Source organism: Gorilla gorilla, chromosome 2 (genome assembly GCF_029281585.2).
Source record: "Gorilla gorilla gorilla isolate KB3781 chromosome 2, NHGRI_mGorGor1-v2.1_pri, whole genome shotgun sequence".
NCBI lineage: Eukaryota > Metazoa > Chordata > Mammalia > Primates > Hominidae > Gorilla > Gorilla gorilla.
The window spans coordinates 51,915,483-51,940,036 of NC_086017.1; the positions used below are offsets into that span (position 1 = coordinate 51,915,483).

A 24,554-nucleotide genomic window follows, 5' to 3' on the forward strand; every position below is an offset into this window, starting at 1 on the left:
ATCATACCTGCTTTCTTCCCACCTTACTTCATTCCCCAACTTGATGGATTTTTCCAAATCTTTTTATTTGGAAATAAGTTCAAACTTACAGAAATGTTCAAGTACACTCTATATGCTGATTCACTGATAATATGCAGCTTACCTTTATTGCCCACTTGGCTTTATCATTTTTTCCTATCAAGATTTTTTTTCCCCTGAATCATTTGAAGGTAAGCTGCATATATTATGACCTTTACCCTTTCAAGATACTTCAATGTGTATTTCCCAAGAATTAGATATTCTTGTACATAATTACAGTGGAAGTTATCAACATCAGTACATTTAACATTGATCCAATACTTTCATCTCTTACATGGATTCTGATTTTGTCAGCTGGAATGTCCGTGATGTATTTCCCCTCCTCTAGTACAGGATGCAGTCTAGGATCAGGCATGGCATTTAGCTGCCCTGACTCTTTTGCACCCTTTAATCTGGAACATTTCCCAAGCTTTCTTTTGATTTTAATGACCTTGACATTTTTGAATAATACAGACCCTTCCTCTTTTTAATAGATGTTCCTCATTTTGGGTTTGTCCGATGTTTCATTATCATGATTCAGGTTATGCATTGTCCCCAGGAATACTGCATAGCTGATGTGGACATGATATCCATCTGCTCTCACTGGTGATGTAAATTTTGATCACCTGGTTAAGATGCTGTCTGCCTGCCTCTTTGTATAGTTACTATTTCCGCTTTTGCTACTAACAGGTCTAAACCATCTATGGGGAGACACATCAACCCAGACAAATATCTGCCAGCCAGTAACAGCCCCCTAGAGTAAGCATTCATGGATGATTCTTGCCTGAGCCAATCTTCACTATACACTTGATGATCTCTTCAAGTCAAGTCTATGCCAGTATGAGAAATCAGGTTTTGCAGGTTTTAGTTTCCTTACACCTTTGGTTCTGGTCTGAGTCTTCTTCAAGTCTTCCCCATGTCCTCTATGACCCCTGGGCTGAAAAGAAGAAGTAAACTCAGTAGCCTCAACTGGAAATGAGATCATGTGGGTTGTTCCCCGTTAAACCTTCCGCAAGTGATTTGCATAATAGAGTGGCCTGTGAGCTCTTACTTCCTGGATCGGTTCCTGATCCCCCCTCTGCTGTCCGCCACCCCCCTGCCTGTCACCCTTTGGTGGCATCTTAGTCCAACAGCCAGTTCCATCCCCTCCAGCCTTCCCCTCGTCCCCGGCTCCATCCTCCCTCCATTTAAGCCTAAGGGCGGCTTTGCTAGGAGACAGCCCGCCCTGCAGGAACAGAACGCCTGGACTTCCACTGTGTTCACGACAATCAGCGCCCCGGGCCGCGGGGGTCCCATCCTTCTCTTAGACTGACTCTGGAAGGACCCCGAGAAGTGCTAGAAGTAAATAAGCTCTCGGGGAGGGATGTGATCAGCTTTTCCGGATCCAGGTCTTTACCGGATACTTCTCTGTGCCCCACGGCGTGGGTAAAAGTGCAGGGGCAGCCGCGGGCGAGGAAGGCGGGGCGCGACTCCAGGCGACTAGGACGTGGCCGGCGGGCATCCTGGAGGGCGGCCCGCAGGTGGCGGCGCGGGGCGGCGGGCGGGGCTGGGAAGGGGGAGGGCTCGGCGCGCGTCGGGCGGTGACGGCAGCGCGGAGGGGAGGTGCGAGCCGCCCGCTCGCGGGGGAGCCATGGCGAGAGGCCGCGCGGCGGCGCCCGCAACAGTGCCCGCGTCCGCAGCAGCGCCCCCGCCCGCCGCCCCGGGGCCCACCCGGCCGCCGCCCCCGCGCGCCCCGAGCCCTTGACGCCCGCGCGCCTCGAGCGAGGCGTCCCCCAGAGTGGGGCCGCGCGCGGGAGAGCCGGAGCGCAGCCTTAGCGTCCCCGAGAGTCTCGAAAGCCCCGACGACCCCCGCGTCTCGGAACCCCGGACTCCGAGCCCAGGAGCGCCAGAGCGGCAGGCGGGCAGCAGGAGGCGGCGGCGCCAAAGCGGAGCCCCCGCGAGTGCCCCCGTGCCGCCCGGCCGGCTGCAGCGGAGGGAACCGGAGCCGCCGGGCGGCCGGGGCCGGGCCGAGAACGACGCGCAGGAAGCCCCCACCGAGGCCCCCCGGCACCGCGCCTGCTGCCGGGTTGCGCTCCGTGCACCTCTTGCGGGTAAGCCAGGGGTCCGCTCACCCGCGCCGCCTGCGCCTCGGGCCCAGGGGCTGGGGAAGGACACGGGTGTTCTGGGAGTGTCCGCGTGAGATAGTGGCGGCGTGAGAGGCCGGGCGCCGGGACCCTGCGAGGACAGCCCTCCTAATGCACCGGCCGCACCTGCAGGAGGCCCTCGGAGCCCGGAAAAGTGCCCCTAGGGCATCGTGTCGGCCACGCCGCGTGGCCTGGATTCCGCGCTCCGGCACTCCGAGGTGACAGTGAGGCGACCTTCAAAGAGCCTGGAGCTGAGCCAGGCCAGAGCGCGGGCAGCACCCCGATTCCCACTCACCCGCAAAACTTGATGAAAATGACATCATCTGAGCGTGTCAGAGAGCAGAGAGCCTTTAGAGCCCTCCTTTGCATCCTTGAGAGTTAACAAGTTTACTTTGTCACTTTCTTGACCTGATTTTTACAGTTCTTTTCTAGTCTCCAAGGTCAACCTCTTGCAGGTAAAAACAAATGTAATGAACTGTATCGTTTCTTCTTTTGTAAAGTTGTGTTTCAGGAAAGATGTTAAAAGTCGGCCTGCTCTTGAGGCTGGCGCTGGGTGCCTCTTCCCCGTTAAGCTTGCCTGTTTTAGAACCCGTGGCTGCACTTGTTCAGACACTGAAATTAGCGTCCGCTTTGAGAGCCTTCAAAGTATTCGTCGTTGGACCGCTGATTTTTTTTTTTTTTTCTGATATGCTTCACTGGAACTTTATTTGCTTCAAAAGTGTAAACGTTGTCAATACTGTCTGTGAGTGTGTATTCGGGACTGGTAACCTTTTCTGGAGGGTCTTTTGTTTATCTGGAAGGAGAGTGGAGGTTACCATAGGGAAACGGTCTAGTTCCAGGGTCCTTTCCATTTTCCAACTACAAGAGCAGCGAAGAGGAAGGTGCTCAGACTAAGCTCTGATTAGCCCTGGAGCCAGTCTGCACTGGGGAGGGTCTCCCCAGATTGAGTGAAGGGACAGCAGGCTGGGAGCTTGACTGGTTGGTTTGGAGAGTTGGACCTGGAGTGACAGATGGCGCCTTCCCCTCTGTCTCTCGGTTTGGAATGGTCATACTCGGTTGCTCTTTGATCTTGGACCTCAGCTTTGTCACAGAGGTTCCCAGGCCAGTGTAGCCTAAGCCAGCTGGAAAGCTGAGCCCGGCTCTGGGGGATGCTGAATCGGGTTAAAGCCCTTGTCTCAGGGCTGCGAGTTTGGCAACAGTTGGGTTTCAGCTTGGCCCCAGCACCAGCCGTTTCCTGTTTGATGCCCCAGGGACCAGTTTCCCATCCCCAGCGCTCGGTTGAGGGTGTTTCCACTCTGGCTGTGTTGCTTCTCCTTCTCTGTGGTCTTGGAGTGGGAAACCTGGACTGAAATTCCAACTCCTCTCTATTGGCTCTGTGACCTTACTTAACCTCTCTGTCCTGCTCTCCCCTCTGGGAGACAATGTTTTAAATGGAAGTGTCTGTAAAAGTTTGACTGAATGACATGGGAGTGTTTTCAGGTCTCATTCCAACATGATTGGGTTTGTAATTTGGTAAGCTTTTTGAGCCCCAACAGGGATAATAAAGCATATAATAGTAATTATTGTTTTATAGGTTTATTATGAGGGTCAAATCAGGTAATATAAAAGAGCTTTGGGCCGGGCATGGTGACTTGTGTGTGTATTCCCAGCATTTTGGGAGGCTGAGGCAGGTGGATCACTTAAGGTCAGGAGTTCGAGACCAGCCTGGCCAACATGGTGAAACCCCGTCTCTACTAAAAATACAAAAATTAGCTGGGCATGATGATGGGCACCTGTAATCCCAGCTACTAAGGAGGGTGAGTCAGGAGAATAGCTTGAATCCGGGAGGCAGAGGTTTCATTGAGCCAAGATCCTGCCACTGCACTTCAGCCAGGGTGACAGAGCAAGACCCCATCTCAAAAACAAAAACAAAAACAAAAAACATAAAAATAAAAGGGCTTTCAAAAATAATAGAGCACTATTCACATTGAATGGAGTTCTTAAACTTTCATTTTCCAAACTAACAACACCTTAAGGTTTGCCATCTTAAGTGGACTTTGTTCCTGTCATTGCATTCTGGTTTTTTTTTTTTTTTTTTTTTTTTGTGGCAGAGTGTTGCTCTGTCATCGAGGCTAGAGTGCAGTGGTGCGATCTTGGCTCACTGAGGCCTCCACCTCACAGGTTCAAGTGATTCTCTGGCCTCAGCCTCCCGAGTAGCTGGCATTGCAGGCACCTGCCACCACGCCCAGCTAATTTTTGTATTTTTAGTAGAGACGGGGTTTCACCACGTTGGCCAGGCTGGTCTCAAACTCTTGACCTCGAGTGATCTGCTGGCCATGACCTCCCAAAGTGCTGGGATTATAGGCGCAAGTCACCACTCCCAGTCCCTGTTGTTGCATTCTGAGTCCCTGCCTCTGACCTTGTATATAGTAGGCCTCTGTAATTGTTTGGTGATTCTTGAATTAACCATCTGGGCTCTCCATCTTGACTTCGTGCTCCCAAGGTAGAGAACAGACCTTGGGCATTCTCCTCTCCGTCAGCTGTCGGAGTTTTTATAGATGCGATTGTTCTGTTGCACCATATAGCTCATAAGAGAGCCAAGGAGAGTAAGCAGATAGGTGGCCAGTTTTTCTACAAGGGACAGTTCTTTTTTTACCCTTTGGGGCTCAAGTAAGAAAGGCATTGGAGGGCGAACAGTCATTTAAACTCACTGAGAGTTGCAGATATTCAGTAAAGCCTTTTGTGCATGCCAGAGCTTAATACTGTATGGTTGGGAAGTTTGATAAACTTTTAAGTTACCGTGACCAGCCTCTTCACATATATGATTCTGTGACTCTTGGTTTTGAAAATGGACTCTGACTACTGGCTGTGGTGGCTCACACCTGTAATCCTAGAACTTTGGGAGGCCGAGGCAGGTGGATTGCCTGAGCTCAGGAGTTCGAGACCAGCCTGGGCAACATGGTGAAACCCTGTCTCTACTAAAACACAAAAAAAGTAGCCGGGCGTGGCAGCATGCGTCTGTAATCCCAGCGACGTGGGAGGCTGAGGTAGGAGAATTGCTTGAACCCAGGAGGTGGAGGTTGCAGTGAGCCAAGATTGTGCCATTGCACTCCTGCCTGGGTGACAGAGTGAGACTCTGTCTCAAAAACAAAACAAAACAAAAGAAAATGGACTCAGATTTATTTAACTCATCTATATTTGGCATGCACTGTGATTTTTGTAGGGGAAGACAAGAGGATGTTCTTTTTAAAAGATGGAGATAGAACCCAAGGGCTTATGTGGGTTCTTAGGTTTTATTTTATTCTTGGACAGAGATACACTGTTGAATGAATGGGTCTTCTGGCTTCTCACCTCCTTTCTCCCCCTTCTTTTCAAACAAATGTTCCCTATTCTGACTTGTCTTCTTAGATGTATCTAAGTGGAGGCCACTTGCAGTGTTGAAAAGTGCAAATTTTAGTGAAGAGACAGTAAATAATTGCATATGTGTAAAACCGGATGTCTCCTGAGTTACACAGAATACCAATGATGTTTAGCTGCTTAAAGGCTTTGATAGGCATTTTATGAAAGGCTGTGTAGTATGATTCATTATAGTGAGAAATGTATTTAATTATTATTGTTAATAGTGCACCTGAGGTGAAACAGGGTGGAATGGGGTGGGAGGGGAGCTCTTGAAATCCTTGTTTGGACTTAATTTTTTTGTTTTCAAAATTTATTATTTTTATTTTACAGTACTGTTCCTTGCAGAGCAGGGCTAACTCATAGGCAGTGTGCCTGTAGGCAGCCTGTTTGGACTTCCTTAAACATTTTTTTTTCTTAAATAGAGACAGGTTCTTGCTATGTAACAGGTGAAGCTGGGAATAGCCCTTCCTAGAATGCTGAGGTGGGAGGATCACTTGAGCCCAGGAGTTCGAGACCAGCCTGGGCAACATAGTGAGACCTCATTGTTACACACACAAAAAAAAAAAAAGAAAAGAAAAAAGAAAAATTAGTCAGGTGTGGTGATGTGCACCTGTAGTTCCAGCTACTAGGGAGGCTGAGGTGGGAGAATCTCTTGAGCCCAAGAGATTGAGGCTGCGGTGAGCCATTATTGCACCATTGTACTCTAGCCTAGGTGACAGAGCGAGACCCCATCTAAAAAAAAAAAAAAAAAAAAAAAAAAATTGCTGTCTGAGTCAAAAAGTGCTCCTAAGGAAAATGTACCTTGTTTTCCCTGAGGTTCTGGGGAATCCCCAGCATAAGCACATGTACCCCAGTTTGGGAATCGTGGAGCTGGGTTATTTCTAGGGTCTCCTCTAGTTCCAGGACATTCAACAGGAGAGGATAATCTATCCAGAGGAAGTGTATTTTGTACTAACATCCGACAAGGATTCTCCATCACAGTATAAATTATCCACATTTGAATGTTAAATAAGACCATGCTGTGGGTACTCAGGTGACTTTAAAAATCTTTTTTTTCTTTTAAGAAGTAGGAGAAAATAACTGTGAACATGTGGACTAAGTGGCTTGACATTTTCGAAAAGTATCTCTTTAGCATACTATTCAGAGCACTTATTGCATTCCTCCTTAATGACTAGAATTAGTTACTAGATAACATGATTATGTTGATTAAAAGATGTCACTGTCTACTAATTTATGTTGATACAGATGAACTATTAGCAAATCCTATCTTCCATTACATAGATGCAGGTTGATTTATGTCACTTAAAAAATGCATATTAATGGCTGAGTGTGGTGGCTTACGCCTATAATCCCAGCACTTTGGGAGGTGGAGGTGGGTGGATTGCGAGGTCATGAGATCGAGACCATCCTGGCCAACATGGTGAAACCCCGTCTCTATTAAAAATACAAAAATTAGCTGGGCGTGCTGGCGGACGCCTGTAATCCCAGCTACTCGGGAGGCTGAGGGAGGAGAATGGCTTGAACCCGGGAAGTAGAGGTTGCATTGAGCCAAGATCGCACTACTGCACTCCAGCCTGGCAACAGAGTATTAAAAAAAAAAAAAAAGAAAAAAGAAAAAAAAGCATATTAATTAGAATAGGGATATAGGATCTCACTTTTTTTTGTCTCTCTCCAGGATTACAGAGATAAAGCATTTATGCATATAGAGAACCACGGGATTTTAGAAGTTGTCCATCAGTTCCTCTGGTTGTTTTGGTACAATAAAAAAGTGCTTTTTTTAGAGATAGAATCTCTGTTGCCTGGGCTGAAGTGCAGTGGCCTGATCATAGCTCACTGTAACCTTGAACTCCTGGACTCAAGCCATCTTCCCGCTTTGGCTTCCTGAGTAGCATGCGTGCTGCCACACCTGGCTAATTTTCTTTTCTTTTTTAAATTTTTTTGTAGAGGTGAGGTCTTGCTATGTTGCCCAGGCTGCCTTAGCTTCAAGCGATCCTTCTGCCTTGGCCTCCCAAAGTACTGGGATTACAAGCATGAGCCACTGTACCTGGCCAGGCAGTTCTTTAACATAAACAACGTGTGCTGTGGGTCTGGATTTTTTTTATGCTAACATTCTGTAAGCTCTCAGTTTTTAAGTTTTGCAAAATGTGAAACATATATGATACAACCTACTCTAGATACACAGCCTCTAGTGTAGGCTGCCTCCTTTTATTATGGGTTTCTATCAAATAATTTCCAGTTTGAGATTTGAGATGTGACCAAAGATAAAATGTCTCCTTATAATGTTAGAAGTGGTTTGGCTTCAGCTGTATTATTGAGTCAGGAATTTGGACCTTTAGGAGCAGGTAAACAATGAGAGCAGAAACTACCCTTGAATTTATGTTTGTCTGAGGACCATTGGGAAATATTTCTTGGAGAGCCGGGAAGACAAATTCCTTTGACCTCCAGAAGAATTGATTGTCCTCAGTGTGATGAGAAAATCAGGGAGAGAGTGACTGAAGACAGCTCAGCTGTTCATGCCAAAGGGCTGACGGTCCAGATTCATGGTGGAACCAGGTGGCCGTGTTCTGGCTGGAGAACAGCAGTGGGAAGAGGACAATGCTCACGAGATGGACAATGCTGTCTCGGTTTCTGCCTGACTTTTGGTTGCTGCTGTGTTCTGTGGAACAAATATTTTATATCATGTTGCATTACCATCTAAGGTTGACAAGTTAACTAGAACCTTTAATTTCTTACGCATTGAACCTTTAATTATCTTAGCTCCATTAATTTTACTTACATATACCACTTGTACTGCCAGTAACTCCTTGTAGATAACCACTCTTGTGACCTCTATTACCATAGGATAATTGTGTCTGTTTTGGGCTTCATGTAAATTGAGTCATATAGTGTGTACTTTTGTGTCTGGTCTTTTGCTCAACGTTTTGTCTGCAATGTTCATCCATTTGTTGCATGTACTAGTGCTTCATTCCTTTAGTGTGGGATGGTATTCCATTTTATGGTTATATCATGATTTGTTCATACATTTACCTGTGGATGGACATTTGGTTTTTTTCCAGTTGGGACTATCATGGATAAAGCTGCTATGAAATAAGTATATAAGTACTCATTTCTATCGGGTATATGCTCAGGAGTGGATCATTGGGTCATAAGACATAAGTTCAGCTTTAGTAAAAATTAAGTTTTCCAAGTGTTCATTCTTCTCTGGATTTGGTATATGAGACTTCCAGAAGAAAAAAAGATAGCTCAGTAAAAGAGTATGCTACATCTTGTGTTTCTGAATACAGGGCTCCCACAGTAAACTTGGTTTGCCTGTTGGACTTCCAGTTGGGGAGTTTGGTAATCTGATATCTTAAGAGATCTAGCGGGACAGTTATAGTATCAAGGGGCATTTTTTACTTAGTGTGAGATCCAGAGGTGTGGGCCTTGCCTGCACTGAAGAATTTCAAACCTGGGAAGAAAATTGGAGGTTTACTTAAACTAAAGGGACAGATTCTTGTCATGTTAGGAAGTTGGAATTGGCAAGCTTTATACTGGAGAATTAAAAACGCAAAACAAACAAAAAACCAAACCTATGATTCAGGAATAGCATTATAATGATTTAGAGGAGAGGTGGGGAGGAGGAAAATGAGCAATTTGTCATGTGTATGACTCACTGGTGCTCTGTCTGCGAGTATTACATTTGGGTGCAGAATTTCTGAGACAATTGGTTTACTCGCTTTCATAGTAGAGAATAAAAGAGTGTCACCTAGACAGTGAGCATTTCATTTCAACCTTTGCATCTAGAATATATTTTAAATAAAATGCAGAATACTATGGGAATTGTATGGTTGTACAATTGCTTTATGTACCTGAGTGGGAAGTAGCTTTGTTTTCATTCATTAATTAAAAAGTAAAAACCTTCAGATTGAACAGTGTAGATACAATGCAGCACAGCATTTATGTGTTTGAAGCCATGTTCTTTTTTTCCCTGTAGGATTGTTGCTTAGGTGTGTTGAACCCAGCAACTCCTGTTTATGACAGGCAGCTTCGGAATCATTACCTTATATGATAACCTCATACAGTTATTATTTTTTTGAAATGGAGTCTCACTCTGTTGCCCAGGCTGAAATGCAGTGGCACGATCTTGCCTCCCTTCAACCTCCGTCTCCCTGGTTCAAGCAATTCTCCTGCGTCAGCCTCCTAAGTAGCTGGGATTACAGGTGTGTGCCACCACACCTGGCTAATTTTTGTATTTTTAGTAGAGACGGGTTTTACTGTGTTGGCCAGACTGGTCTTGAACTCCTGGTCAGTTATCCACCTGCCTCGGTCTCCCAAAGTGCTGGGATTATAGGTGTGAGCCACTGCGCCTGGCCCTCATACAGTTATTAAGAGGATTATGTGAATTTATACATGTGCTTGGCTGAGAGGAAGCATTTGTGTTAGCCATAATTATTGTTTTTACTGAACTCCTTATGATCCATTCATCCAAAAATAGTTTGGAACAGGTATTCTGTGCCACACCTCAAGGGTGGGGTGTGCCCTGGACTTCATCTGTATGACAGTAACAGGAATAGCCCCCATGGCCTAAAGCATTGATGTGAGCTGTGGTTTTTGCTCACCCATCAACTAGCTTCCCTGCTTTGACTTTGAGGAGAAAGGGTTAATTTTTCAGTGGTCCCAAGGCATTAGAAGAATGGCTTTGAAGAATGGCTTTGGATTCGAATATCAAGACATTCCAAAGGTCTCTTGTGGAAGAAACATAGTTTGGTGTTATATATTTGGGAAAACATCTTTCTATTTGAGAAAACAAGCAGATTGTTATTATTACAGCAGTGGATAAAAGGTGTGACAGGCAAATCATTGGCAAAATAGACTAAAATGTTGACTGCTGCAGTAGATGTTTTATACTGTATTTGAAAGATAGGAAAGTAGTTAGTCTTGTTAAATAACTGGCCGGGTGTAGCAGCTCACGCCTGTAATGCCAGCACTTTGGGAGGCCAAGGCGGGTGGATTGCTTCAGCCCAAGAGTTGGAGACCAGCCTGGGCAATATGGTGAAACCCCATCTCTACAAAAAGTACTAAAATTAGCTGGGCATGGTGGTGTGCCCCAGTAGTCCCAGCTGTCTGGGAAGTTGAAGCAGAAGGATCACTTGAGCCCAGGAGGCAGAGGTTGCAGTGAGCCATGATTACACCATTGTACTCCGGCCTAGGCAATGGAAAGAGACCCTGTCTTAAAAAAAAACAAAAACAAAAACAAACAAAAAACTTTTGTACAAGAGGAATATTTTCACAACAATTGAGTGTTAACTTGCAAAACTTTTAGCTGGGGCAAGTCTCTTGATGGTATAGTAGAAGTGATACTCATGGAAAGGAATAAAGAAAATAAATATTCCTGGCCAGGCGCAGTGGCTCACACCTGTAATCCCAGCACTTTGGGAGGCTGAGGCAGGCGGATCACGAGGTCAGGAGTTGGAGACCATCCTGGCTAACACGGTGAAACCCTGTCTCCACTAAAAATACAAAAAATTAGCTGGACATGGTGGCGGGCACCTGTAGTCCCAGCTACTCAGGAGGCTGAGGCAGGAGAATGGCGTGAACACGGGAGGCAGAGGTTGCAGTGAGCCGAGATTGCGCCACTACACTCCAGCCTGGGCGACAGAGCGAGACTCCATCTCAAAAAAAGAAAAAAAAAACTACAACAAAAAGAAAATAAATATTCCTGGGAGTTTGGCTATCTTTTAATGTAGTTTTTGTTCTTTATAGTATACTGAATTCTCTGTTTGGCAAAAGGCAGCATGGCAGATTGATCATCACAAGCAAGTTTGAGAATTTCCCTCACAAACTCAAGTTGCATCCACATTTGGTCACTAGGGTGGAAAAGAGATGCAGTCTGTAGATGTTCCAAAGAGAAGGCCCATGGCAGGGTTGGGTGGCATTAGGAGTGGTGGCTGGCTTTACTTTGGTAAACGTGTCCTAGGCCGTATGTGATCCTAGGCCTTATCTTACCTCCATGATGACTGAGACCCAGCCGGAAGCTCTGGCTGTACTCAAGGTGAGAGAGGGTGGGGGTTAGCGAGTGATAGTGTGGGTAGATGTTGAAGAGATAAGCCTTCGTTGTTGAAGAGATAGTGGTAGGGTAAGGGAGGGGGCGGAGTGAAGGATAAGGCTGAGGTTTCTGAGTTGGACCACCATTAATCAGTTGTCCCAGTGGTGAGGACCTGGAGGGTCTTGTTTTGAATGTGCTGAGTTTGACGTGCTCGTGAGGGTTTTTTTTTTTTTTTTTTTTTTTTTTTGAGACGGAATCTTGCTCTATTGCCCAGGCTGGAGTGCAGTGGCACAATCTCAGCTCACTGCAGCCTCCGTCTCCCGGGTTCAAGCAATTCTCCTGCCTCAGCCTCCCGAGTATCTGGGGATTACAGGCGCCTGCCACTACGCCTGGCTAATTTTTATATTTTTAGTAGGGATGGGGTTTCGCCATGTTGGCCAGGCTGGTCTCGAATTCCTGACCTCAGGTGATTCGCCCTCCTTGGCCCCCCAAAGTGCTGGGATTACAGGCGTGAGCCACCATGACCGGCTACTCCTGAGATTTCTAAGTGGAGATGTTTAGGGCAGTGGGACGTCTGGGCCTGACACTTCGAAGAGGGATAGGAGTTTGAGGCAAGGGTTTGGGGACCATTCCTGTGTAGTGATATCCATGTGTAGGAGAACTCACAGAGGAGTAGTGACTAGAGATTGGGAGAAGACCAGAATTGCTGGGGGAGGGAGTGTTCTTTTGGTGAAGGGTAGGGTTCACAAGGTTACTCTGCTGTGAGAGGCCAAGTGAGATAGAAGCTAAAATATCTTTTGGGTTTGTTTATACATAGTAGGTATGCAGATATTTCTAGTTGTATCATTTGGTTCTTTGTTTTTCAGAAGAGATGCTGGCTTAGCCTTGTAAACATCGCAGTTGCATAAAAGTATTTATGATAGTCCTTAAAATGCTGTAATTATCTTTGAAGTTTTATAATTTTGCAGTGTTTAACTTATGGCAGCAATAGCATTGGTATTTTAAATCAAAACAACACTGTCAAGGGTTACGTAACTTATTCGTGATATTAACAAGATATAAAGCACCATGTTTTTGTGTGTAACTGTTTAACAGTAGATGAAGTTAATGATTGCCCACTTTCAGCTAATCATATGATTGCTATTGAAATAAGTACTTGCTAGACAGCGATAGAATCTAGTAATTTGTTAGCTTCAGTACTTCATGCTTGCATACACACCCATGCTATTGTGTTACCAAGCCTGAGTTTTGAAATGTGGCGTTCTTTGTCTTTTTCTGGTGAATAAACCCCATATGTCTTACCGTAGCCATTTGACTCTTCCTGGCTGTCAGGATGTGTTGCCCTGGACTGAGAGTGAGAGATCCCAGATTTTTCAGCTTCTCTTCCAATTGCTAGGGATACCACATCAGTGCCAATGTGAGTCTCCTCTTGTCACTTTCTGTTAGGCTTCCCCTTAGAAGCTGAAATTCTTTCCTTTCCTGATGCTAAGTTGCAGTTTCTTAAAATGCTAGAGAGCTTTTAAAAGTATACTGTGATGGGAATTAGTTTCAAAAGATTATACCAGAGGGGGTTAAAACTTGCCAACCTTGTAAAAACCTAACTTCTTTGTTTACGTCCTCCCTGCCCCGCTTTCTGCTGTGCTTGGTTTCCTCCTAGCAATATGCCTTGGTCAGTGGGAGAGTCTTCCTGTCAGACATAACTTCCCAGACCAGCGCTCCTGGAGGCGCCTGTACCTCAGACCCTGGCAACGAGGCACGCTGGGGCACGCTGGCCTTTCGTTGTGGTGTAGAAAGTTTTTCATTTGGAATTGCATTTTAAAAATAAGTATAGGGTTATTTATATCTTCTTACATTAATTTTGATAAGTTGTGTATTTTAAGGGCTTTATCCACTTTATCTAAGCTACTGAATTAATTGGCACAATTATTACTCTTTCAATGTCCATAAGACCTGTAGTGATGTCCCCATATTTTATTTCTGGTATTTGCCTTTCATGTTAAGAATGTGTCTGTTCAAAGGGAGAGGGGAAGGAGAAAAGAAGAATGTGTCTGTTCAAAGGACTGCTGGATCAGGGTAACTTAGCTCAAGAAAATGGGAAGGGGTGGTTTCTGGAAGGGGAGAATGAAAGCAGTGGAGGAAATAAAGCATGAATGTGGGGGAGGGCGGGGGTGGGGACTGCTTCTCTTGCTGGCTGCCTTCTCTCTCTGGAGAATCTGCTGGAGAAGGAGCAGTCACGTGGGTGGTGAGCTCATTAGGCTGGGGACACCAGCTGTGCTATTATTAGGGCTTTTAAAGTCCGTGGCAGATGTTCTTAGGCGGAGTTCCAGCCTTGTTCACTTCCCACATATGGCATGATACAGTACACAGAAAAAAGAGGGACTCTTTAACAAATAGCTTTTCCATGAAACGCATCACTATTTTTTTCCCATGAACTTTTTTCTTTTCTTTCTTCCTCTGTCTCTGTTTCTTTGTTTCTCTCTCTGCTGTTTGTTCTTTCTTCTTTCTCCCTTTATCTTTCTCCCTCTGTCTCTTTCTTGCTTTCCTCTTTCTATTTTTCTGTATTCTCATTCTCCCTGTCTCTCCCTTCATCCCTACTTTCTATACTTCCTTCTTTTGTCCTTTGAGGCCCTTTTTATTTAATCCTTTGTGGAACTAGAAGAGGACTCAGAGGCACATGAAGAAAGTTTGTCTATTTTAGATTAAAAGTGAGCCTTAGCATTTTATAGAAAGTATAAGAAATGTGGGTAAGTCTCAGGGTGATCATATACTAGAGAATTTTTTTGACAAGAGCCTGTTTTGAATTGCGTGGTTAGCTTGCTGCCTCTTCACTCCTCTGGCACAGTGGTAGTTTTTGTACAGGATCGCTTTTACCTCAATGGACTGATAAGCTAGCCAGGGCACTGATTGTTTTTACATACCAATTTGTGTGTTGTTTGTTTGGCTAATCACCTCTTCTGCAGCTGTTGTCCTGGATCTCAGTGATCAAGTGATCAAAGAGATCAGTGATCTCTTTTATTTTTTTTTTTTTTGAGACAGAGTCTCACTCTGTTGCCCAGGCTGGAGTGCAGTGGCACGATCTCAGCTCATTGCAACCTCTGCCTCCCAGGTTCAAGCGATTCTCCTGCCTCAGCCTCCCGAGTAGCTGGGACTACAGGCACGTGCCACCACGCCTGGCTAATTTTTGTATTTTTAGTAGAGATGGAATTTCACCATGTTGGCCAGGCTGGTCTTGAACTCCCGACCTCAGGTGATCTGCCTGCCTCGGCCTCCCAAAGTGCTGGGATTACAGGCGTGAGCCACCGCGCCTGGCCAGTGATCAACTTTTGTCAGTAAGTTTCCATGTGTAGACCCTCCTTCTCCCCTCATATTTATAGTAACCCATGTCTTGGCTTGGAGTTATAGGGTATAATCAATATCAAATTTACTTAAATAACTGCTCTGGTAGACTGACTTTCTACAGGAAATGGGCTCTTATGTGAATGTAACCTCAATGTATACTCTTTAATAAAATCTCAGAATGATGCAAGCTTCATTATAGTTGTTTCCTACTGTTTATTTCAAATTTCTGATATTTTGATATATTTACACTAATTTTATAGCTAAGCACAAAATTAATTACCTCATCATTTTTATTTCAAAAATAATGAGATAATATGTGCATACATTAGTGGCATATCTTACTCTAGTAATGGCCACAACTGTCAGAAGTACATTTTCAGAAAAGCTTTTTGGCCGGGCGTGGTGGCTCACGCCTGTAATCCCAGCACTTTGGGAGGCCGAGACGGGCGGATCACGAGGTCAGGAGATCGAGACCATCTTGGCTAACATGGTGAAACCCCGTCTCTACTAAAAATACAAAAAATTAGCCAGGCGTGGTGGCGGGCACCTATAGTCCCAGCTACTCAGGAGGCTGAGGCAGGAGAATGGCGTTAACCTGGGAGGTGGAGCTTGCAGTGAGCCCAGATCACGCCACTGCCCTCTAGCCTGGGAGACAGAGCAAGACTCCATCTGAAAAAAAAAAAAAAAAAAAGTAAAGCTTTTCTAATCCAGGCGTTTTTCTTCAAAATAAAGTAAATATATCTATTTTCAAAAAGTACTTTTGTATTTTAAACATTATTTAGTTGTAGAAAATATTTTTTAAAAAGCCCCAAACCTAAACTATACAGTGAGGCCAGTATGAGAATAGAGGTACTGAAATGGGTAACTAATTATTTATTAATATGTTTATTTCCCTGCGAATTCGCAGATTGGGAAAGAAAACCAGGAACAACCATTTTTCACTTCTCTAATTTTATCTGAAGGAGGGGAATCATAAAGTAGGAAGCCTTTTATCTCAATGGCAGACTCTGTTATTTTTTTTTGAGATGGAGTTTGGCTCTCGTTGCCCAGGTTGGAGTGCAGTGGTGCGATCTTGGTTCACTGCAACCTCCGCCTCCTGAGTTCAAGCCATTCTCGTGCCTTAGCCTCCTGAGTAGCTGAGATTATAGGCGCCCGCTATCATGCCCAGCTGATTTTTTGTATTTTTAGTAGAGACGGGGTTTCATCATGTTGGCCAGGCTGGTCTCGAACTCCCGACCTCAGGTGATCCACCTGCCTTGGCCTCCCAAAGTGCTGGGATTACAGGCATGAGCCACCACCCCCGGCCACAGCCTCTGTTCTTACAAACTAGTGGATACAGGTGCCGGAACACCAGGCGGTGGGCCACGTGTTTACATGCTGCTCCCCAGTAGAGTTGCTGAGTGGTTTATGTTTATTCCAGAAATACATGGTTCACTCTGATTTCACAGGTCTTCCGCAGGTAAGAATCACCTTTGATTAGAGTCAGGGGATTCCTGGCAGAATGGGGAGCTGGAGACCCGCTTAGATCAGTGATTGCTAAGTGTGAGCTGTGTGGCTTCCCTGGGCCAGGCACTGAGTTATGACAGTAAATGAGACAGTCCAGGTCTGGGGGCAGACCAAAGAGACCCAATGTAGTAATAGATGTAGGATATGATACCAGGTAGTGACTAGGGGAGAGAATGAGGTGGCAGCAGAGGTGTCTTTAGGGAGGTTATAGGTGAGCAGAGATTGAATGGGGATTGAGCCATGGGAACATATGGAGGAAAAGCTTCCCAGGCAGAGCAAACAGCAAGTGCAGAGGCCTTGGTGAGAAGGCCAGTGTGGCTGCAGTGCAGGGGCCCCTGGGGAAAGTGGATGTGGATGAAGCCAGGAGATAGTCAGGGGACGGCTGCATCCCACTGGCCTGCTGGCTGTTGTAAGGAGTGGGTATTTTAATCTGCATATGATTGGGAAGTACTGGAGGATTCTGAGTATGGAGGAAGCTGCAGGAGAGTGACAAGAATTGATTGATTTTTAGATGATTTATTTATGAGATGGTATGTTAGTCTATTCTCACATGGCTATAAATAAATACCTAGGATTGGGTAATTTACAAAGAAAAGGTTTGATTGGCTCATGGTTCTACAGCCTGCACAGGAAGCATGGTGCTGGCATCTACTTGGCTTCTAGGGAGGCCTCAGGAAACTTACAATCATGGTGGAAGGCAAAGGGGGAGCCAGCACTTCACTTGGCTGGAGCAGGAGGAAGAGAAAAGATAGAGGTGCTACACACTTTTAAACAGTACCAAGGGGGATGGTGTTAAACCATAAGAAACCACCCCCATGATCCAATCACCTCCCACCAGGCCCCACCTCCAGCATTGGGGATTACAATTCAACATGAGATTTGGGCGGGGACAGAGATCCAAACCATACCACAGTGTCTTGCTCTGTCACCCAGGCTGGCATGCAGCGGTGCAGTCTCAGCTCATGGGAGCATCAACCTTCTGGGCTTGAGTGATCCTCTCACCTCAGCCCCTCCAGTAGCTGGGACTGCAGGTGCGCGCCACCATGCCTGGCTAATTTTGCTTGTTTTTTTGGTAGAGATGGGGTCTCACTATGTTGCCCAGGGTAGTCTTGAACTCCTGAGCTCAAGGCATCCTCCCTCCTTGTCTTCCCTAAGTGCTGGGATTACAGGTATGAGTCAGTGTGCCCAGCCTGATAGAATTTTTTTTTTTTTGAGACAGAGTCTCACTCTGTTGGCCAGGCTGGAGTGCTGTGGCATGATCTTAGCTCACTGCAACCTCTGCCTCCCCGGTTCAAGTGATTCTCATGTTTCAGCCTCCCAAGTAGCTGGGATTACAGGTGCGTGCCACCATGCCTGGCTAATTTTTGTATTTTTAGTAGAGACGAGGTTTTGCCATGTTGGTAGGCTGGTCTCAAACTCCTGGCCTCAAGTGATCCACCCACCTCAGCCTCCCAAAGTGCTGTGATTACAGGTGTATGCCACTGCGACTGGCCCTGATTGATTTTTTAAATGAAACCCCAGCTTCTGTGTGGAGAGCCAGAATAGGGGAGGCACGATTGGAAGTACGGATGGTAGAGAGGGTTTTGCACTGGGATAGGTGGGAGAAGGAGAGTGGTAGAAGGTGGCATTTCAAGGCAGTGGAAGGATGTGATGTGCCCTGAGGGGTAGAGGGACAGGAGCAGCCAAGGGAGAGAAGAGGCGAGGGTGATGCCGAGATCTCACAGACATCTAAATGGAATTTTTAAAGTCAGAAAGCATTTACATAATTTTAAAATCCTGGGCTAAAAAATTGTTGTTGGCTGGGTGTGGTGGTTCACACCTATAATCCCAGCACTTTGGGAGGCTGAGACAGGAGGATAGCTTGAGGCCAGAAGTTCCAGACCAGCATGGGCAACATGGGGAGGCTGAGGTGGGAGGATCCCTTTTGAGCTCAGGAGCGCAAGGCAGCAGTAAGCTGTGATCTCGCCACTGTACTCCAGCCTGTGAGACAAAGCGAGACCCTGTCTCTAAAAAAATATATATATATGGCCGGGCGTGGTAGCTCACGTCTGTAATCCCAACACTTTGGGAGGCCGAGGTGGGTGGATCACTTGAGGTCAGGAGTTCAAGACCAGCCTGCCCAACGTGATGAAACCCCATCTCTACTAAAAATACAAAGATGGGCCAGGCATGGTGGCGTATGCCTGTAATCCCAGCTACTCGGGAGGCTGAGGCAGGAATATTGCTTGAATCTGGGAGATGGAAGTTGCATTGAGCCAAGATTGCACCACTGCACTGCAGCCTGGGTGACAGAGGGAGACTCCATCTCAAAAAAAAAAAAGAAAAAAAAAAAGAATATACATATGTAACTTGTTGGTCAGGCAGTTAGTAGGGACTGCTTGGGTTAAAGTGTTCCCAGTATTTGAGAACTAGGTGGAAGCATCTTCATCTCAAGCTAGAAGTAGTGGATGAAGAAGGAGATGTTCTTTTATTTTGTAGCTGAGAGATTACTTTCATTGGCAGAAGTAAGAAGGTAAACCTCAAACTTCATCCCAAATCATTGAGCATGGTGTAACGATTGAACAGAGTACAAAGAGAAAAAGGAACAATGTGCTCAGAGCACAGTGTCAGTGACACTTAACCTCAGCTATTTGAATTTTTTTTTTTTTGAGATGGAGTCTCGCTCTGTCACCTGGGCTGGAGTGCAGTGGCGTGATCTCGGCTCACTGCAGCCTCCGCCTCCCAGATTCGAGCAATTCTCCTGCCTCAGCCTCCCAAGTAGCTGGGATTACAGGCATGTACCACCATGCCTGGCTAATTTTTTTTGTATTTTTAGTAGAGATGGGGTTTCATGATATTGGCCAGGCTGGTCTTGAACGCCTGACCTTGTGATCCACCTGCCTCGACCTCCCAAAGTGCTGCGATTACAGGCGTGAGCCACCGTGCCTGGCCTTGAATTTTCAAAATTGAAAGTTTTCCAAAGTTTCCTGACTGGACATGGTGGCTCATGTCTGTAATCCTAGCACTTTGGGAGGCTGAGGCAGGAGGATAGCTTGATAGCAACATAGCGAGACCCCCATCTCCACAAAAAAAAAGTTAGCCAGGCATGGTGGTGTGCGCCTGTAGTCCTAGCTACTCTGGAGGCTGAGGGAGGAGAATCACTTGAGCCCAGGAATTTGACGTTAAGGTGAGCCATGATTGTGCTACTGTACTCCAGCTCAGGGGACAGAGCGAGACCTCGTCTCAAAAAAATAGTTTTCTGAACATTCTTCAGGTGATTTGATAGTACTTCCTCAGTATATGTGTTGTAAAATTTGCTTAGGCTATGTCTGGATGCAGTGCCTCATTTGAAATTTACTGTTTTAAAAATGATCCTTTTTAGAGTGGGGCTGTCTGAGGTGCGTTTCCAGTTTCCTCACGGCATGGATAATAAAATGCCCCCAGAGTAAAGATCAGAATTTCAGGGACCAGGGAGAGTATAAAAAGATTAAACAGCTGATCCAAGGCTCATCATTATCACTCTTGCTCACCTCAACAATCTGAGATTAGTTCCCTCCCTGCAAAGCTGCTGGCTCTGAGCACAGCATGGGTTAGGGGGTGGGGAAGGGATGGGGCATGGGGTGAAGTCTGAATTCTTCCCCATCTTCTGAAAAGTGAGGGGAGTCAGCTCCTTCACCCGCAGGCCTGGAGAGACTGAGTCAGGAGTGCTTAGCAGGTTTCCTTTTTAAGTGTGTGCTGATGCTTCAAGTAGGTAAGTGGCTGAGGTTATCAGTAGAGTCTCTAGAAGGTGCAGTTCTCTTGGAATCTGAAGTATTTGAGGACAGAAAAATCATGCTGCTTTCTGGTGGAGTATGGTAAGAATAATCAACACGGAGAGTTGGGCTTGTTTGGGGATTGCAGTGAGTGAGGCATGCCTGGTTAATGCAGAATGTGCTGCTCCTTCCCAGGCAGTGGCTGCAAGGCCTCTTTCCTTTCCTCTGTGCAGTGCAGCGAGGCTGCCCATTGTCCCATGTTGTTCGTAGCCAGGCGCGTCTTGCCAAGTACTGTGGGAAGCCCCAAGATTTTGCTGAAATACACCCAGAGTGGGTCAACCTGAAAAAAAAAAAACAAACCATCTTTGCAACCTCCAGCCTCTTCTCAGGCTTTTCCACTATGTCTTATTGATATCTAAATAAATAAATATCAAACAAATTAAGAGCCAGATGAATACGATTGGCTATCTTTTGTATTAATGTTGGCAACAAGACTATTGTCATATCTTTTATTTCCTCAGGGTTTCTTTTTGCTCCCAGTCTGGCAGCAAACATTTTGTAACCCCGTAAAACAAGTGTGGTAGGCTGCTTTTCTTCTTATAATGAAACTATGTTGCCCTTGGAATTAAAACACTGGCTGCCAGGCATAGCGGTGCGTGCCTGTAGTTCCAGCTACTCAGAGGCTGAGGTGGGAGGATCTCTTGAGCCCGAGAGTTCAAGGCTGCGGTGAGCCATGATTGCACCACCTGCACTCCAGCGTGGACAACAGAGTGAGACCTACTCTTGAAATAAAACAAACCACTGACTGGCTTGTTTGGAAATGTGGGAAGGAATTTTTCCTGTGGAGTTATGATCAAGTCAGCTTTTTTAGAAATATAAATTCTAGGCCAGTGTTTCCTTAAAAACCAATATTTCGATGTGTTTGTTCTGGAAGTATTAGCACATCACATTCCCAGTGCTTTTTAATGGGCTCTGGGTAATTACCGCGGCCTCCCATCTCAGCCAGTACAGTAAGCCATTCAAGAGGACAGCCGGTGCTTATTACCCAGCAGCCTGGCAGTCCGTGACCCCTCCTCCTTGGAAATGGTGTGAGGCGCAATTAGAGAGCTCTGGTGTGGGGATAAGGGATTGCTGGGGCATAAATAATGCAATCTAAGCTGTCCCTCTGTGAATGTGGTGGGGCGGAGCGGCTTTGGTGTTTGGAAGCCTGAACCTCAAATTCTGGATTCAGCATGTTTAAGATCTGTGATCTTGGTAGCCTGGGTAATGTGGTAAGACCTCACCTCTACAAAAAAATTTAACATTAGCCAGGCGTGGTGGCACACGCCTGTGGTCTTAGCTATTGAGGGGCTGAGGCAGGAGGATCACTTGACCCCAGGAATTTGAGGCTGCAGTGAGCTGTGACTGGGCCACTGCATTCTAGCCCAAGCAACAGAGCAAGACCCTGTCTCAATCAATCAATCAATCAATCAATCAATCATCTGTGATTTTGGGCAAGTCCTTAGCCTATGAGCCACAGTTTTTTCATCTAGAATAAGACTGTGTAGTGTGGTTGTGGGGATTAGATAAGGCAATATGTATAAAGTTCTGCCTTGCTCTTGCTTGTTGACAGCATATAAGATGCATTCGGTGAAGGAGATCTCTGATCTCCATTCCTTTGGGACAGGTGATGTGTTGATGTTTTCTCTTTTTCCTCCCTCTGCTCCCAGACTCTCTGCCTCATTCCTTGAAGACTGGGAGATTTGGCTCAAGATCATCTTCCCCTGACATACCGCTGCATCATTCTGGGTTCCGATGACTCACCTAGCATCTTGATCCATCTCCTGTCCAGTGGTGGCTTCTCCACCCTGCTTCACCCACTGCCCTGGTCATAGCCTGGACTGTGTCATCTCCTGGAGTTACCTGTTCATCTGAAATCCTGAGTACAATCACCTTGTTCTCTGAATGCCAGTCCTCCTATCCCTCTGCAGACATTCCTTGCCTCATCCATGTTCTGGCTTTTCCCCTGCACCCCATTCTTTCATCAGTGAGCACCCATTGTCCTTCCTTTGTGCACCTGGCAGGACTCTGCCCCTGCCTTCTGAGAGCTGCTGGAGAAATCACATAGTCACCTATCAATCCAGCATGGTGACCCTGTAAACCAGCGTCAGCTGGGTCATAGGGTCCTTTTTTAAAAAATTTGAGACAGAGTCTCACTGTGTCACCCAGGCTGGAGTGCAGTGGCACAATGACGGCTCACTGCAGCCTCGACCTCCCTGGGCTCAGGTGATTCTCCCACCTCAGCCTCCTGAGTAGCTGGGACCACAGGCATGTGCCACTACACCTGGCTAATTTTTGTATTTCTTACAGAGATGAGGTTTCTCCATGTTGTCCCAGATGGTCTAACTCCTGGGCTCAAGTGGTCTGCCCGCCTCCGTCTCCTGAAGGGCTGGGATTACAGACATGAGCCACTGCATCTGGCTCCTGTTGTATTTCGTTAGTCTTCTCTCTGCCTTTTGCCATGATTACTGTTCTAGACTTTCCATGTCTTTCTCAAACGCTGTACCTCATGCTTGCCCTTGGCCTTTAGAAGCTGCCTTAACAGCGTGAGCAGAAGCCACCAGGTGTGGTGCCTCCAGCCCTCTTTCCCAGCCATGTAAGGGCTGTTCTTCTGGTCTGCCTCCTGCTAGGTGAAGGAGGGGCCCTCTTCCTACCTGAGCTAGTTTGTGCCACCGAGACAGATCCTATCCCACCTCCTTAGGAGCAGCACTTGGTCCATTAGCCCCTCTCTGTCTCTTCAGCCTCATCCTGCCTGTGGCCTCCATCTCACCATCCTGTAACATGCGCAGTTCTCTACCAGTTTTCTAGGCCACATCCCCTGCAGCCATTGCTCTTCTCCTACTTCATTGCCGGTCTCACCAAAGTGCCTTCTTTCTCCTTTCCCTGACCCTCTTGCCATCAGACACCTGAGCCTGTTATTCGAGCACCCATAACCCAGTGAATATGGTGCTAAGTCCATAAAACACCTTCTAGTCCTGGCATTCTTTGACCTTTGACATCATGGTCTATAATACCCTCATTCTTTCCTTCTGGAAATGCTGTTTCCCTTGGCTTCTGGGAAGCTACACCCTCTTGGTTTTCCTCCTACTTCTCCAACCACACCACCTTAATTGCCTTGTAGATGGCAATTAAGACTGGCAAGGCTCCTGGTGATCTCACCAGGCCAGTGCCTTGGTTGCCATCACTACCCAAATCTTGGTTCAGACCTGTCTCCTGAGCTCTGGACCTGTTCACCCACCTGTCTGCTCATTCCGCACCTCCATCGTAGCCTGTACAAACGCTGCCCGGCTGACCACCACTGCCATTACCCGTTCCCTGCCACCCCCAAAGAAAAGGGTCTGCCTATGAGCAGTGACTTGGAGGGCACCGCTGTCCTCAGCTGCTCAGGCAGGAACCAGTACCTTTTCCTGACACTTCTTTTTGCTCTAGCCTCTTCTGGTCAGTCACCTCCCAGATCTCCCTGATTGTCCTATTGGACTTGGCTGCTCTAATGTTTTCTCTACTCTGGTGTTAAGTGACCTTCTTAAAGTGCAGATCGAATCCCATCACTCCCCTGCTTAAAATCAGTTCGGGAGCTCCCCATGGGGCAAAAGAGGCTGCTGCTTCTCCTCCCCTTGCTAAAGCCATTCAGAGCGTTTTCAGTTTTCTAATGGGCCATGCTTCTCCCTTCTCCAGGACTTTTGCTTCTGCAGTTACCTCTGCCTATATAGAGAACCCTGACCACCCCCAACCCCTACCTGCTTCTCTGCACAGCCTGTTCTGGCAGCTCCAGCTTGTTCTGGCAGTCTAGGTATTTCCTGCTCAACTTTTAAGTCAGACCTACGGTTGGCCTGGGAAGCCTTCCCTGACCCCCAGTGACCCATCTGTGTCAGCAGTTTTGACAGTGGCCTGGCACTGCTGATATTTTGGTCTGCGGCCCCTTGAAAGTAAAGGGCATCTGTGAGAGGCTTTATTTGGACAGTGGGGGACACAGAGATGGCTGACCTGGCATCTGGCACTTGACCCAAAGGGCAGTTCTTGTCTCTGTGTTACAGGGGCCTGAGCTTGTTGAGATCATTACTCCCAAAAGATTGTAGGTTCCATGAGGGCAGAGATTTTTGTTGGATTCATTTTCTGCTGTATTCTCAGCACTAGCAGTGCCTCACAGTAGTGCCTGGTACGTAGTAGGTACTCAGTAAATATTTACTGAATGACTAAAATGTGAACTTTTCAGTCTTCACTTAGTGGGTTTTCATGATACCCAGTGTGTGTTCCTCTTACAGCTCTTAGAAGTTGCTCTGTCTCTCTGCCAGGGTAGATAGATGGGCATGGATTTGGAGGTGGGGACTGGCTCATTGGAGCAGGCTTTCTCTGCAG

General features: G+C 46.5%; 1 protein-coding gene across 5 annotated transcripts in view; it reads left to right on the forward strand.

Annotated features, from left to right (window-relative positions):
* Positions 1-2,006: 2,006 nt before the first annotated feature.
* The window catches only part of TRAK1 (trafficking kinesin protein 1), a 211,902-nt gene continuing 189,354 nt past the window's right edge, over positions 2,007-24,554 (forward strand). For 3 of the 5 annotated variants that reach the window (XM_055381356.2, XM_055381359.2, XM_055381360.2), the window contains exon 1: positions 2,007-2,147. The gene's annotated coding sequence lies outside the window, so the exon portion shown is untranslated. Of the gene's footprint in view, positions 2,148-2,281; positions 2,636-21,868; positions 22,082-24,554 lie in introns of those variants that run through there. The other 2 variants (XM_055381357.2, XM_063703721.1) reach the window with 2 other exon arrangements.